Genomic DNA, 13,862 nt, shown 5'->3' on the forward strand with positions numbered 1-13,862 from the left:
TATACACACTCTTCAACCACACATGCATGCACAGTTAGAGTTACAAGGACTTTACCACACCAATCTCAGACCTGGAACTTGTTCTGAGACATTCTCAATATTCATCTGCATCAAGAGTACCAGGTCTCACAGGACTGGATGAATTCTGATTAACTGTGTTTATAATCTTTAATCCTGCAGGACCTTTATTAGTTTCCCAGAGAAGTCAGCAGAAAGTAGCAGCATAGATTTAGGAACAGACTTCCTTATTCCTTATTTAATTTTTGGTTGACTGCATAAATGCAATACTTGGAGTAGTCAAATGCCTGCATAAGAGGATCCAGAAGACAGACACGTTTGCTGAGGACAAGCTAACTCTGTCAGCGTTTCTGCTTTTTAAGAGCTTAGGCCTAAGACACAGGTAAACCAGGCATTACCTGAAAAACAGAATAATGCAGGTAAAGGATTTGGAGGATACTGTTAATTAGTTCTCAGTAGAAGCTAAGGCTGATAAAGCTGCTGAAAAATTAAAGATCTTTCATAATTATCAAATTATTCAAGACATATTCCAAGACCACCTAACTCCTCAAAACTGCATTTCTGTGTAATAGTCAGAGAGAGGTTTGACACTGCTTTGAACAGTGCCTTCTGTCAGCGCACAGATTTACACCTGACCAAATTTCTCTGATTTTATCAATTTCTCTGATTCATCAAAACCCTCTCTTCATATGAAGAATGCCAACTTTACCACGTGGAAAAGCCAAACAGACTTGGCAAATTACAGTATCCTTGCACAGACTCTCAGGTAAGTTTTCAACTAAGAACTCAGGGATAAATTAAAATATATCCTGATTTTATCAATGAAAGGAGTAGTTGCTGCTTAGCACTGTCCAACTTCAAAACACCAGACCTTCAAAAAGGGCATTCCTCAACCACAGCAGTGTCTGTATTTATCATTAGCCATTAGATAGGCTATGGCATATAGCTACAATCAGGGTTCAGATTTTCTTGAGATGGCCCACTAAGATAAAAAACAGTAATGGGACACCTCTTCAACAACAGCAGCAGCAAGATTCTGCATTAGCTCTACTTGGTTTGATAGACTACTGGAATTCTTAGTGGCAAAAGAAATAAAATTAAAGGCCTTGATATATAGGGGCAGATTAGTATAGGAGATCCAGGCTCATGGTAATCTGAGCTGCAGCTTTACAAAAGACTTTCTGTGGTGCTACAGGGCATAACATCAACACCCACAGTGGGGCAGGGTTTAGGGTACACTCGGTCAGATGTAATTACAGATCAACCAGTTTAGGAGCGACGATATTTCAAGTACAGCTATGATGCACATAGCATCCACAGCTACAGGCTGCGTAGCCACCACAAAGCCAAAGTCTCAGTATGCATTTTGCCAAATATGTTCTTTAGCGACATGTTAAAGGTTTAAATTCAACATAAGAGCGCATCAGCATAAAGAGGCAGTATGTACTTGAAGATTATTTTTTTTTCAATGTACGAGAAGCTGACAATGTATCAATTGGCAAACAATCATAATAGCATCCAAATTCAAGAAGAAACAATGGAACAACTATTTGAAAATAGAAAGTAGAACCTACATCTACTGATTTTCTATCTTCAAGCTTCCTCACTTCAGATACATGACTTGATGTACCAATAGCTTTTCACCTCAAGTAAGCTGTGCTTGGCTGTTGACAAACCCTTGACCTCCAAAATCCAGTAGGATTTTTAGTACTTTACTATTTCTGTAAAAAGAGATCTTAATGTGTTTCCAAAAAATCCCAAAGAAACCCACTATATATACCAGCACTATTATTATTATTCAAAGTTCTCTTTGTTTGACAGGCTACCTCTCCTTCCCACAAGCTGATCACTTGAAGCTTCTTATCACATTTTCCTATTTGCTAAAGGCCCCTCCGTGCATTTTAAGTGGACAGAAGTAGAAAGAGGTGCTGTCTCTTACCCTTAGTAGTTAATAGGATGCCCTCAGGGAGTCTAAAACACAGATTTTAAAAGAGGATAAATGCGCCTGAGCTGCCAGAGATGGTCTGAGCAGACATATAGCAAGACTGCTGAATACAGCATTTGAAAGCATACTCTTACACCACAAGTAGCTACTATATTCTTCTAGACTCATTGTCCAAAGATGTAAGGAGAAGTCACTACAGTTAGTTCTCTTCTACTCCTGAAGTGGTCAGCTACACAAGAAAGCCATAGTCAACTTCGCTTTTCAATCTCTGAATAATATAAGCGGATTTGGGGTCAGTACATCTCCTGTTGGTTTCAGCAGGCACAAGATTTTACCCTTTACATCACTGTCTTTTTGTGGTCTGTTTTTAGCGTCACACCTATTCCCAAGGGTATCTTTTTTCCAGAAAGATTTTAAAAAACTTCCTTTATGCAAATACATTATAAAACCTTTTAGCTAGTTCATATAAACGGGCCATTTATTTGAGCTTGTTCCTCTCTTCTAGCATGATCATTGGATTTGCTAATACTAATTCAGTAACTAAGTTATCACGTCATCAAAAAGAAAAGTATCACTGACGAGTTTACAATCTTTTTTAAAGCCCTAGGAAAAAAAAGCCTGATAAAAACATACCCTTTGAAAATTATAATGGTGAGAATATTAGTTTTGTATTTCATGTAAGTCATTTACTATCATTTGCACAATACTATGAAAGACAACCTAACTGTATAGCTACCACGTTGTTTTTTCACATTTCATTTACAGTAGCTTTCACAATTTTTTTATTTCATTACTTAATGGAAAACTGTCTATGACAGGTTCTTCCAGTTTAGTATACACAGTCAATCGTCTCTGAATAAATTAGGCACAAATTATTGTTAACAGAGAATCAAAGGAACACATATTCAAGGTGTTTCATAAAAGTTGTATATTAAATAGTTAATAAAGATTCAATCTGAGAAGTCACCATGAAAAATACTTGCATAATGTGACTGAAACAATTAAGTCATAGGTTTATACACTTACCTTATGTTTATAAATGAGGTAACATTTCTTAAAAAACTTTATGCGAAGAGATCTATTCTGTTTCAGACTAAGAACCTCAATTATCCACCCACATTTTTATCCGATTCTGCCATGAGACTGCTCACCCCAAAATATTACAGCGTATGGACTGCAGTCCTTAACAGAGGCTCTGGCCTAGTGCATGCTGAAACTACTGAAACCCAAAGGCATCCACTGTAGCATCCACTCTCACCTTCCACTGACTGCAAGAGAACCCAGCATACCCTTGAGAAGTTTGTGTCCTGAACACTTTTAGTGGCAGACATTCCATGGTCCAAAGACAGATTTTGAAATATTTTCCTTCCCTTACCATTATTTAGAGATGAGATTATAACTCTGTCCTAACCCAAAAATAAGGTGACACAACAAGAGCCATATTCCCAAGAAACAACATATCTGCAGAAATGTTTTTATGATTAGTTCTATTTAAACTGAACTTAGCCAGAGAATCAGTGGGTGATCCAGAATTAAGCTGAGGCTTTTTAGACTACAGGGGAATGACTTTCCATATCAATATGTTAAATTGGATTACTTGCAACCTTTCAACTGGGTCACAAGAGTATAAAGAAGGAACATTTCTCCTAAGGTGCCAGTCTAACATTCACGAGATGAGAGCACCATGTCTGGTGATGCTGTGACTTGACATAGACTCCTGGTTAAGCCTGTTAACCTCTCAGCATCACTATCTATAAAAGAAGAATAACACTTCCTAGAGTCAGAGCGAAGTGGCAACACGTTAATCAATGTTTGTAATATCTTCAAATGTTGACATTTTCTTTATTTTCTATTCACTGTCCACCTAGATCATTACTGGAAGCTGTAGTCTAACTACTTCTTTCAGCTGGGTGTTGAACCAGTGAGACAGCTCAGGAGTCTCCTCTGACTTTCTACCATCATTTGGTGACTAAAACAGAAATTCCCAAAGCACTGTAACTAAGTGGCATTTGCAAGTGAAAACAGAACAGCAAATACAAAAGTACTGAACCATAAAAGCACCCAATCTGCTATTTTAGGTGTCTATTATCCCAGTCTTTTGCTAATCTTACAGTCCTGTAACTTCATTTAACTCAAAAGGATTCCTTAGGTGAAAATGGTGACAGTGCAAACAATCTAGCACTTGGTCTCTTGCAAATAGTTGTTTTTGTGAGCACTCAGCTAGGCAGAAAGCAGTAGAAACTACTCAGAAAACAACTACAGTTTTTCCTAATATCTCTACTCTTTCATGATTTTATTTAGCTTCACCTAAATTTACAGCTTTTGCTGTCCAAGCACAGGATTACCGCATTACAAAAATGGCAGGGCTACTGCCATTTTGCATAACTTGTAGGGAAAAATGAAATGTAAATTAAGCCTTTATATAATTAGCTTTTGTCCTAATCAAATTTAGGTTGGTTTTTTCCTTCTGCAACAGCTTTTATTACATAAAATAACAGTGCAATAATAGACACACATTTAACAAAGTTTGTGATAGGTTTTAGCACATGTATTTACTCGGGAGAAAAAAAGAGAAGACTGATGCAACACAGAGGGCAACATTGTAAGCCCTAATGTTCTCTTGTTTAAGCATCTAAAGTACTTCTACCTAGAAGCAGGTAAAGGAATTGATTTAGTAAGTATGTCACACACATTTTAAAGACTTAGACTGTTTCAACTCATAGCGGTAAAACAACGACAAAAAAATCCATCCCTTGAGCAGTTATTCCAGTGTGAAAGTGCTTTACAACATTCTACAACTTGAATCGAGGCAGAAAAAGCATTTCATTAAAAAAAGAAAACCAGTACAAGGTCACCACTTTTGAAGTTAGCATTTACTCCTTACTAAAGCAAAAACCGGGCCATTCAAGCATTAACAGATCCCCAATGACTATGTAGTACCCTTAGTTATTCAGCTAGTCTTAATTAAAGTACTAGTGTGGCTCCCTAAATCTGAAACTTCATCCAAGCTTTCTCCTTTATCAGAGAAAATTCACTAGCACTTTCTCCCAAAATATTTATGTCCAACTTGTGACTACACAACCAACAAACCAATCCTATACTGCAGGGCTGTAGTCTTTCAACCATTTCAGTAAACTACTATACCACCACAACAAAAAAATATTCAGATTAGGCCCAGAGACTAAAATGCCAATCTACCAGGACATTCAGCATCTACAAGTCAGAGTTCTCAAGATAACAGGCTTTAGCCTGTTAGGAAATAAGAACTCAAACTCATATAAACTTTTTCCAGCTCTTCCTGGAAAGAACAGTTTCACAACTTGTCAGATCACAAAAATAACTCTACTGTCTGTTTTGCCCAACACAAACTTACAGAATTCTGCTGAAAATTTACCTGTACTGTGCTGCCCAACAAAGCTGACAACGTCTCCAAGGACTCTCCAGCTACAGCTCCCTCAGGTGCTCACACACCTGGAAATGCAAAGGGAATAATGAGTCACTGCATGGACCATGTGGCCCCAATTACTTGAACTGCTTGCAGGAAGAAAGGTAATCAAGGAGCAACCTACCAGTTGCCCTGACCCATCTGTATGTGAGGCTTTGTGGGTTTTCAGTTACTTCTATCTTCTGCCATGAAAGAGTGTGGAGGCAACATAACATCCTTTACCTCCATTGCTTTTTTTGCCCATCTCTATTTCTAGCTTATAACCTGCTTAAAGCAGAACCTCTAGGCAGGCAAGAGGTCTGTAATCCTAGAGGCTTTTATTTGGTTTTTATATGTTTTGTCCCATTTATTTCAAAAGCACCTTAATTCCTGTCGTTTCTGACTGGTGAGAACCCTAGCTAATGGCAATTCCGACCTCCATTGGATGACTGATTTTTATTTAATTTAAAGAAAAGTCAGGTCAGGCTATGTTCCCAAAGCCATATGCTCAATATACAAAGAAATAGATGGGTTTGATTTTAATCGGCATTGCACTTCAAACACATTGTCACCTAATCCCATTTGAGGATGCAGTCACACTGAATAAGGGAGCCACACTGAAGGAAGAGCAATGCTGCACGGAAATCTGCTGTACTGCTTCAGGCCACAGTTGTGAGGTATTTTACAGTAGCACAAAAACTACAAAGAAGTTAAACTATCAGTACTTTAGAAAGCATGAAATTCTCTCCAAATTACTTACTTCCTGCTCAGGTTATAGGATAATGTCCAACACTGCCCTTATTTCCAGAAAATAACAAGTTGAGTGCTCTTTTCTGAGCTCCACAATAAAAAAATCAGAGTGAAGAGCAGAGCTGGGTTCTGCCAGTGCTGGGGTGAGTAATGGCAGCTTCAGCGTAAGAGCAGCACCCTACGCAGACCTTGCAGCTTTAAATGAAACCTTCTCTCAGGACCTGCTGGTACATTTAGGGGAGCCTGGATTCACCAGAAATGTACAGCTGTCCCCCATTTCCTCACGCATTTGATGTTCATCGTGTCACCACACATGCGGCACTTGAAGCCTGGGCAGACTGTTTGGTGACCACACTCCAGGGACAAAATGGCCGCACCAGCACCTCACCAGTGAGGACCTCTGTGTCTGGACATGTCCTCCTAGGCTAAACAGAGGACCTGGCGTTTAGCTTCTGTCCTGGCACCACAATGGCTTTCCAACAGGAAGGGCGTTTTTATGTTTGTGGTCTCTGCAGTAGAGATCAGGACTTGGCCTCACAGCAGGGGCAGGAGCCGGCGCGCGTTGGACGCAGGGTGTGCTGCGGGACTGGGATTTCCTGTGTTTTGTGAGAGACTGAAGGAGCCAAATACCTCCGTTTCTGCCAGGATGCCGCAACACATGCTCCTTCCACCTGAAACTGCGGGTAGAGCAGCCTCACAGCAGGGAGGGCTGGCGGCCAGGCCACGCGCAGGGCAGGCAGCACCAGGCCGCCCTGAGGAGGAGCACGGGGGACGGGGCTGGGGCACGAGCGAGGGGGATGAAGGCGGGAGGGCGGGCGCTGAAGGTCCGGTGTCTCAGAGGGCAGCGGCAGGCAAGGCTTTTGCTCTACAAAGGCACAAGTGAGGGGGGCGAAGGCCAGAGAGCAGACGCCGAAGGGCCGGAGTCTCAGAGGGCAGCGGCACACAGGGCTGTCGCTCCACGAAGGCCCGAGCTGGGAGACCAAACGGCAGCCACGACCGCAGCAAGCTGGTTGCAGCGACCACGGCATGATGCTGGTGAACAAAATCCTCTGACGGCTCCACTGCCTGCTCAAGCTGTCAGGCAGGCCGGTAGCAAATGGCAGGGCTTCTAAAATTCACAATCCTTTTATTTTTACTTTTTTTGTTAAAAACACACTAAGCCTTCAGTTGTCTGTCACTGAAGTTGCCCTTACTTGATGCAGCAAAATTCTTGCAATTGTCTTAAAATTTCCATTCACCATAAGCTTGCAGAAGGCTTGTGGTCTTCTCTTACAAATGAAGCTTTACTAGGGAACAACAACATACAAACAGCTTGATTTCAAACTGAGCTCTTGATACAATACAGTAAACAGAAATGAGGTATTATACAAAGCAACTGTGTCTTACTGCCTGTTCCCATGGCGCTGTTGGCTCTTCACAGCTCACTCCCCCCAACAGATGCTCCATGCTGTAAGTCAAGCCTGAGCCTCTACATCTGCAGCCACAGCTCATGAAATTATCTAATTCAGTTGCACTTTTTGTGCAATAGCTGCTTAGGAAATGAAATTGAATCCTGCCCTCACTGAAGTCATCATTGGATGATGCTGTAGTAGAAGGTATTTTTATATTGCCTGGTTTTGGGTTTAGGATTTTTTTTTATTACATCATTTTCTGTTTTGAATGATCCCTAAAGAAAAAAAAAACTATCTATTTCCCATCACCCCAGAACAGAGAGTCAACGTATTCTTACCACTAGTAATGAATCTGAAATTTCATTCAGTGATCACAAGTCACCACTATCACCTTGTTCATATCTATTTTTCCTTCAGTCAAAACCACATCTTTTTTTCACTGTTGAGACCACTCTCCCCTTTACTCCTATGGTATGGAATGAGTCTTGCCTTCACGCTACTCAGCATGCTGACCTTCAGTGCCTCCTCCCCCCAGAAAAATCTTCAACTCCGTTTGACACAGGAAGAACTTTGCAAGGTCACTAAAGTCCTCACATATATAAAACCTCCTGTCAAAATGAAGTCCTTGTGACCTGAGCCTTCCAATCTGACAACAGGCACTCTGAGATTTGTGAAACAGAGAGTCCCTTTCCCCAATTGCTGCACCTGAAGTATTGAGTGCAAAGAGAAAAGCATCGTTTTATCAAAAGCTGAGTCCACCAGAAGTACTGCCCTTATGCAATGTGCATGTACAATAAACACATTCCATGGTATATGATATTAGAGAGTTAGAAGTATTACCAGTATGGATTAGTGATCTGAATAAAGATAGGTCAGCTGGATCCAAGCTACATTTTCTTCTTGTAAAGGTTACAAGTGAATGTTGCCTTAACTACATCTGCATTGAGTTAAGGCAAAACTCCAAATTACTGAAAGAAGAAACAGAGGGGAATCATTCAGAATTGAAGTGGTTCCTGAAGAGCAGGATTGTCATAAAAACTGGGTCACAAGATCAACAAGTTGGTCAATGGCAGGGCTTAGTCTAAAAATTATAAAAAGATAGATGTACTAACAAAATACCCTCTAATTCTAATTAAAGACCGGGCTGATTTTGCATACAAACAGAAATTTCAGCAGAAGGCCCAACTGGCAAAGCAAGGAGCTGTTAATGAATTAAAATGCAAAAAAGAAAACATACAAGAAGCAGAAACAAGGACAGGCAACAAAGGAGGAGTATGAAGCCATTGCTTTGGGATGGTATCAGGAAAGACAGAGCCCAGCTGGAGCTCAAGCTGCTGAGGGGCATAAAGGGTAAAAGCAAAACGATTCTGTAAGCGTGCTAGTAGCAACCTGAGGTTCAAAGGAACTGTTAAACTGTTGTTGGATGGGGGAGACAACCTGCTGGCAGACAACACAGTGAAGGCTGAAATACTCAACGATTTTTTTGCCTCAGTCTTCAAAAAGTTTCCAGACCTTCAAACACATCTGCACAGTTTGAGAAAGGAGGAAATGCAAAAATAGGAGAGTTAATGACCAGAGAAAGTGGCTGTATTCATGTCTACTGGGATAGATGGGACCCATGGAAGGATGATGAAAAAGCTGGGTGATGTGATTTTGAAGCCTCAGAACTTGTGATTCTGAGACATATGGACATATGTGATTCTGAGGACCATGGAAAAAGGCTAAATATTACAGTCATCTTTAAGAAGGGTGCAGAGGAAAGTCTGAGGAACTAAATGCTGGCCAGATGCAACTCAGTCCCTAGAAAGACCATGCAGCACACCTCCTTAGGATCCATTTCCAACAAATGAAGTACAAGACGGCAATGAGGAAAAGCGTGGATTTAAACAGGGCAGATCAGCCCTGACCAATCTGATTGCTTTCTCTAATGAAATGACTTGCTATGTGGACAAGGGGGGAGCAGTGAATATAACACACAACCCCCAGTGACTCCACGCATCAAAGCCATCATTGTAAAAACTTCTCCTGCAAATGAGTCACAAGTACCTTTCCTCAGCTGCAAAGATGCCTGTCGCTGCTCCAGCCTTCCAAGATCACTTGCTTCTCTTTCCTGACACTTGGACCTTCCCGCTCAGGTTTGCCTGTTTTAGCTGTTTCATGTCATGGGGGGCAGGTCCCTGCTGAGCATTGCACAGAGCTGCCTAACTCATTTGTACAACACCTAGGACAGTGGTTAAGTGCGATGATCCTCTTCTTCTGTGAATTAATAATTCCTTGTATATTCCATGGCGGGGGCGGGGGGGGTTACCCCAATTAGCAAATGAATCTGGATTTACCAGAAGTGTTCATTCAACACTAAAAATCCTAACTTAACAAGTTTTCTTCTGGACATTTTACACCTTCAAGATAATTGTTCTTCTTATATTAGCTACAGTCAGGTGAATGTTTTGGGCAGGTCTTTGTCCAGCCACACAGATACAACACATCTTACTTTCTTCAGTCAATCACAACCTGTTTTTCTCTTTTTACAGATAAAAAAAAAAAAAGGCCTGCAAATCAGTGCCTGTGTATTTAGTTTCTGCTTATTTTGTGTTCTTTTTAGAAGATGAGAATCAAAAGATGATCATTCTGCTGAATTCCCTCTCTTGTGTTTATTTGTTCACATTTTACCTTACAAGTTCACCTTTTTAAAAGAAGATGCTCTGTTACACTTAGGAGAGTTTCAGCTTATTCCATTAAAATATTTGAAATCAGTTCTTTGTCGCTTTTCTCTCTAGACTATTTCTTAAAACATCAAAAATGTTTATGACAAGTTGTTTACTTTAGGGGGTTTTCATTATTTTTATCATACAAGTTTAAACTGAAAAAAAAGAAAGAAAGAAAATATTGCTGCATTTTTCTAAGTGAAGGTGAATCTAACTCAAATTCTACACTGATTTGGCCCACGCTCACACCGTTGTAAAAGAGGAATAATCAGAGAGATCTGATTACACCACTAACTAGCATAATTGGAACCAGAATCGGGCCAGAAGCCTCGTGCATCTACTGCCCTCTCGAGGTTTGCCAAAGGTAATGCCAGCAATTAAAATATTCCACTCACTGGGAAGCTACGAATCCATACTATTATTTTCCCTGTAGCTGGCCTGCTCCTGCAATCCTACAAAAACACGGATTTGCAGCCAAAGTGTGGCAGGGCTTATCTCTTAGCATTAAGTACTGATATTCGTCTCAGAAGACAACATCTTCCTTTAACCAAAGCTCTGCTCCTGTTGGGGATTAGCACCCGCATTTGATCCACACACAGCAAAATAACCACTTATTCCACTGGGATCAAATTTGCAAAAGCAAATTATTCCATTTCTTTATGAGATTGGAGGCAGACGCTGTAAAAGTATTCTTTTGTTCTTGTAAGGCCATGGGAACTGTCAATTGCAATGTGCAACACGGTATTTCAAATAATACATATTTTTAATATATATTTCTACTAGCAAATAAGACAGTCGTGTCTAAGATTAACACGTAGCAGAAATCTGAGTAAAACAGATGTCCTATTTATTCTGTTCTGCTTAATTCCAAGTTATTTCAAGCTCTGCTTAGAATGGCATTATGTCATACATTACCAAATATATAATCTCAAAAAATAAATCCAGACTTATTTATACACATTACTTAGGTAGGACAGAGGACATTTTTCATTAAGATGCAACTGACCTACTATAAGGACCTGTCACTTCACGGATTTCAGACACTTACACAGAGGGAACAATTTAATTTTTTGTTTAATCTGTGTTCAGTCTACTGATTAAGATGGATCTAGCCTTGGAAAGTGTTCTGCCCGCATGTTATCTTTTCAGTTAAAATCATCTCTCAGAAAATAGTCTCTGCACATTTATACATGTAGTTTTGCACAGTGCCACAGTGACTGACACAGGGACTAAGAGCTCTCAGTTCACCTCCTGCAGTTTATGGGACTATTTCCATTTGGACTACCATTATGCTGGATAACAAATAGGCTGTGCAAGGACCCGTCTTTAAATTTGTAAATGTTTAACTCCTTTTAAAGTCAAAAAAAGACATCTAGAGAAGGTCCTGGGCAACCAGCTCTAGGTGGCCCTGCTTGAACAGGGGGATTGGACAAGATGACCTCCAGAGGTCCCTTCCAACCTCAACATTTCTGCGATTCTGTGAAAAGTAACATATACAGTAATGGGACTCTCTGTCCTGCAGTCTTGGTAGGTCACATGCAGTTACCAAAGCCATCTCATTTTCTACAGCTATCTATCAGGGTTGTATTCTTTCTTTCTCAAGGAAAATTCATTCATACCCCTTAGTCAGAAAGAGGTTATTAGGTTATGAAGTCACTTAATCACTTCAGTCTGGAAGGCGCAGCCACCAGTTTGTGCTTCCATGCTCAAAAGCATCCTGTCAACGTGTGACTAACACATCTGATAAGCACAAAGTAAAGCAACTTCAGTTATTCCCAAAGGAAAGGACGCAACAGCAGAACATTTATGCGCTAAAATTTCAGCACAACCATCCTTTTCATTTTAGTCAGCCAAATTATAAAAATAGTGATCACCGTGTACTTGGCTCAATTTACCCTTCATGGGCCAAAAATCAGAAAATAGAACTGAATAAAGATCTGTTTGCCATGAACATTCCGGATAACCAGTTCCGCAAAGGCTGTGGCAGTCAGCTCCTCCCACCCATCCACTGCACGACTCTGCTTCTGGGGCATTTTTGCCTTCCTTGGAAACAGCCACTAACCACCGCTTGCTCTAGGACACCAAACTGGTGCTCGTAATCAAATGAAAGGTCCAGGGTGTCTTGCTAGTATTTGGGGTTAAGTTACCTTCCTGCGTGGAAGCTGGCAAGGATTTTTCTCCTCCAATTAGATCAGCAGGGACTACCAAATTACTGCATTTCATGTGTCCAACTTCCTCCTGTCACCTGGGCATTTCGCTTAAAATTGTTTGCAATTGCAGAGAACCCCAGACATTGTCATATGCTTTTTCTCCCATGACAAAGCACAAATTTCATGTTGCATTTTTGTGAGAAAAGTATTAGTTCTGCATTAGGTGTTAAAATATCTTTTGTGTCTGACAGCTCATTCACAGAGGAAACATCACAAAATAGACCTGCCTGAGCAAAGTGTTTGTTACAGAAGTACCGTCTGGGGGGATTAGCTCTGATGGCAATCTCTCTTTCCAGACCTGTCTTTACTCCAGTGAAAAAACACTCTATCTTCTCCAGTTTTAGCTTCAAAGAGTCTGTGACAAAATCCTCATTTTCTAAAGGACAAAATATACACTCTGGTAAGTTCTGTAACAAGTTAGCTCTCCAATTTTCTGCTTTTCCACAGAGAAAAACGGAGTGCGGTTCCATTGTTTGGTTCGGTGCCATCACGTAAAGGGTGTCATCTCCATTTACCTCCTCCTCCTGCAGGGGAGCGGGAGCAAGCCTGAAATGAGAAGTTATGTCTTCTCATGCTGCAGCAATGCTCACGCCTCGGTGCTAGATCCACCTGGGCTATTTTTCCCCTCAGTGCAGTGTGTAAATACCTAGAGCGGGAGGACAGATTACAACAACTTGCGTATGGGAGGGTCACATTTTGATCCTAACTAGACCAGCAGCATCGCTTGAAACCACGAGCTGCTCAGCAACTAGGAGTCCCAGCTGGGCCCTTTGACGGCCAGCCCGTCTTTCTTCTGCTCTTGGACAAACAGGAGGGGTCTCAGCAGCTGGGCTTCCATGCAGACAGCGCCTGTGGTAACAAGAAGAGATCTGCTCTTTTAGCTGTTTCATCGTACATCACAAAGATGCAGCACGTAGTATTTTGCCCACCTATAAACCCTGTATGTTTTCTGGAAAAATTCAATACGAGTCCTTCTAAAAACCTGCACTAACAAAAACATACTTGCTCCAGGATGAACAAAGAACAGCAGTGCTACAAACCACTTATAACTCTACTTGATTAGCCAGGTGTGACATGTCTGAGATTAGGATAGCTCAGTTTAAGCCATCCACGTGTTTCAATTAGTAATTCAAGCCGTCCTGTAATGCTGACATCTCCTAGCGGGAAAAAGAAAAAAATCTCTCTCCCATGTTATCACTCCCTTCAGGTCATACAGAACAGGGTCTTACTAAGTCCATACCAATTCAGAGCCAAGGCTCAAACATGTCTGTGCTACTACAGAAAACAGTGAAATATGTACCAGCCCCCACTATGCAGCTGAAAAGGAGCTCACAGTTGAATGGGTAGGAAAAAAAGAAGTTACAGTAGAAATGTAATCTCCTCTTCTTTGGCACTTGACTAATTATATTGGTTACTTCA

The sequence above is a fragment of the Larus michahellis genome, chromosome 4, assembly GCF_964199755.1.
Source record: "Larus michahellis chromosome 4, bLarMic1.1, whole genome shotgun sequence".
NCBI classification, from domain to species: Eukaryota; Metazoa; Chordata; class Aves; order Charadriiformes; family Laridae; genus Larus; species Larus michahellis.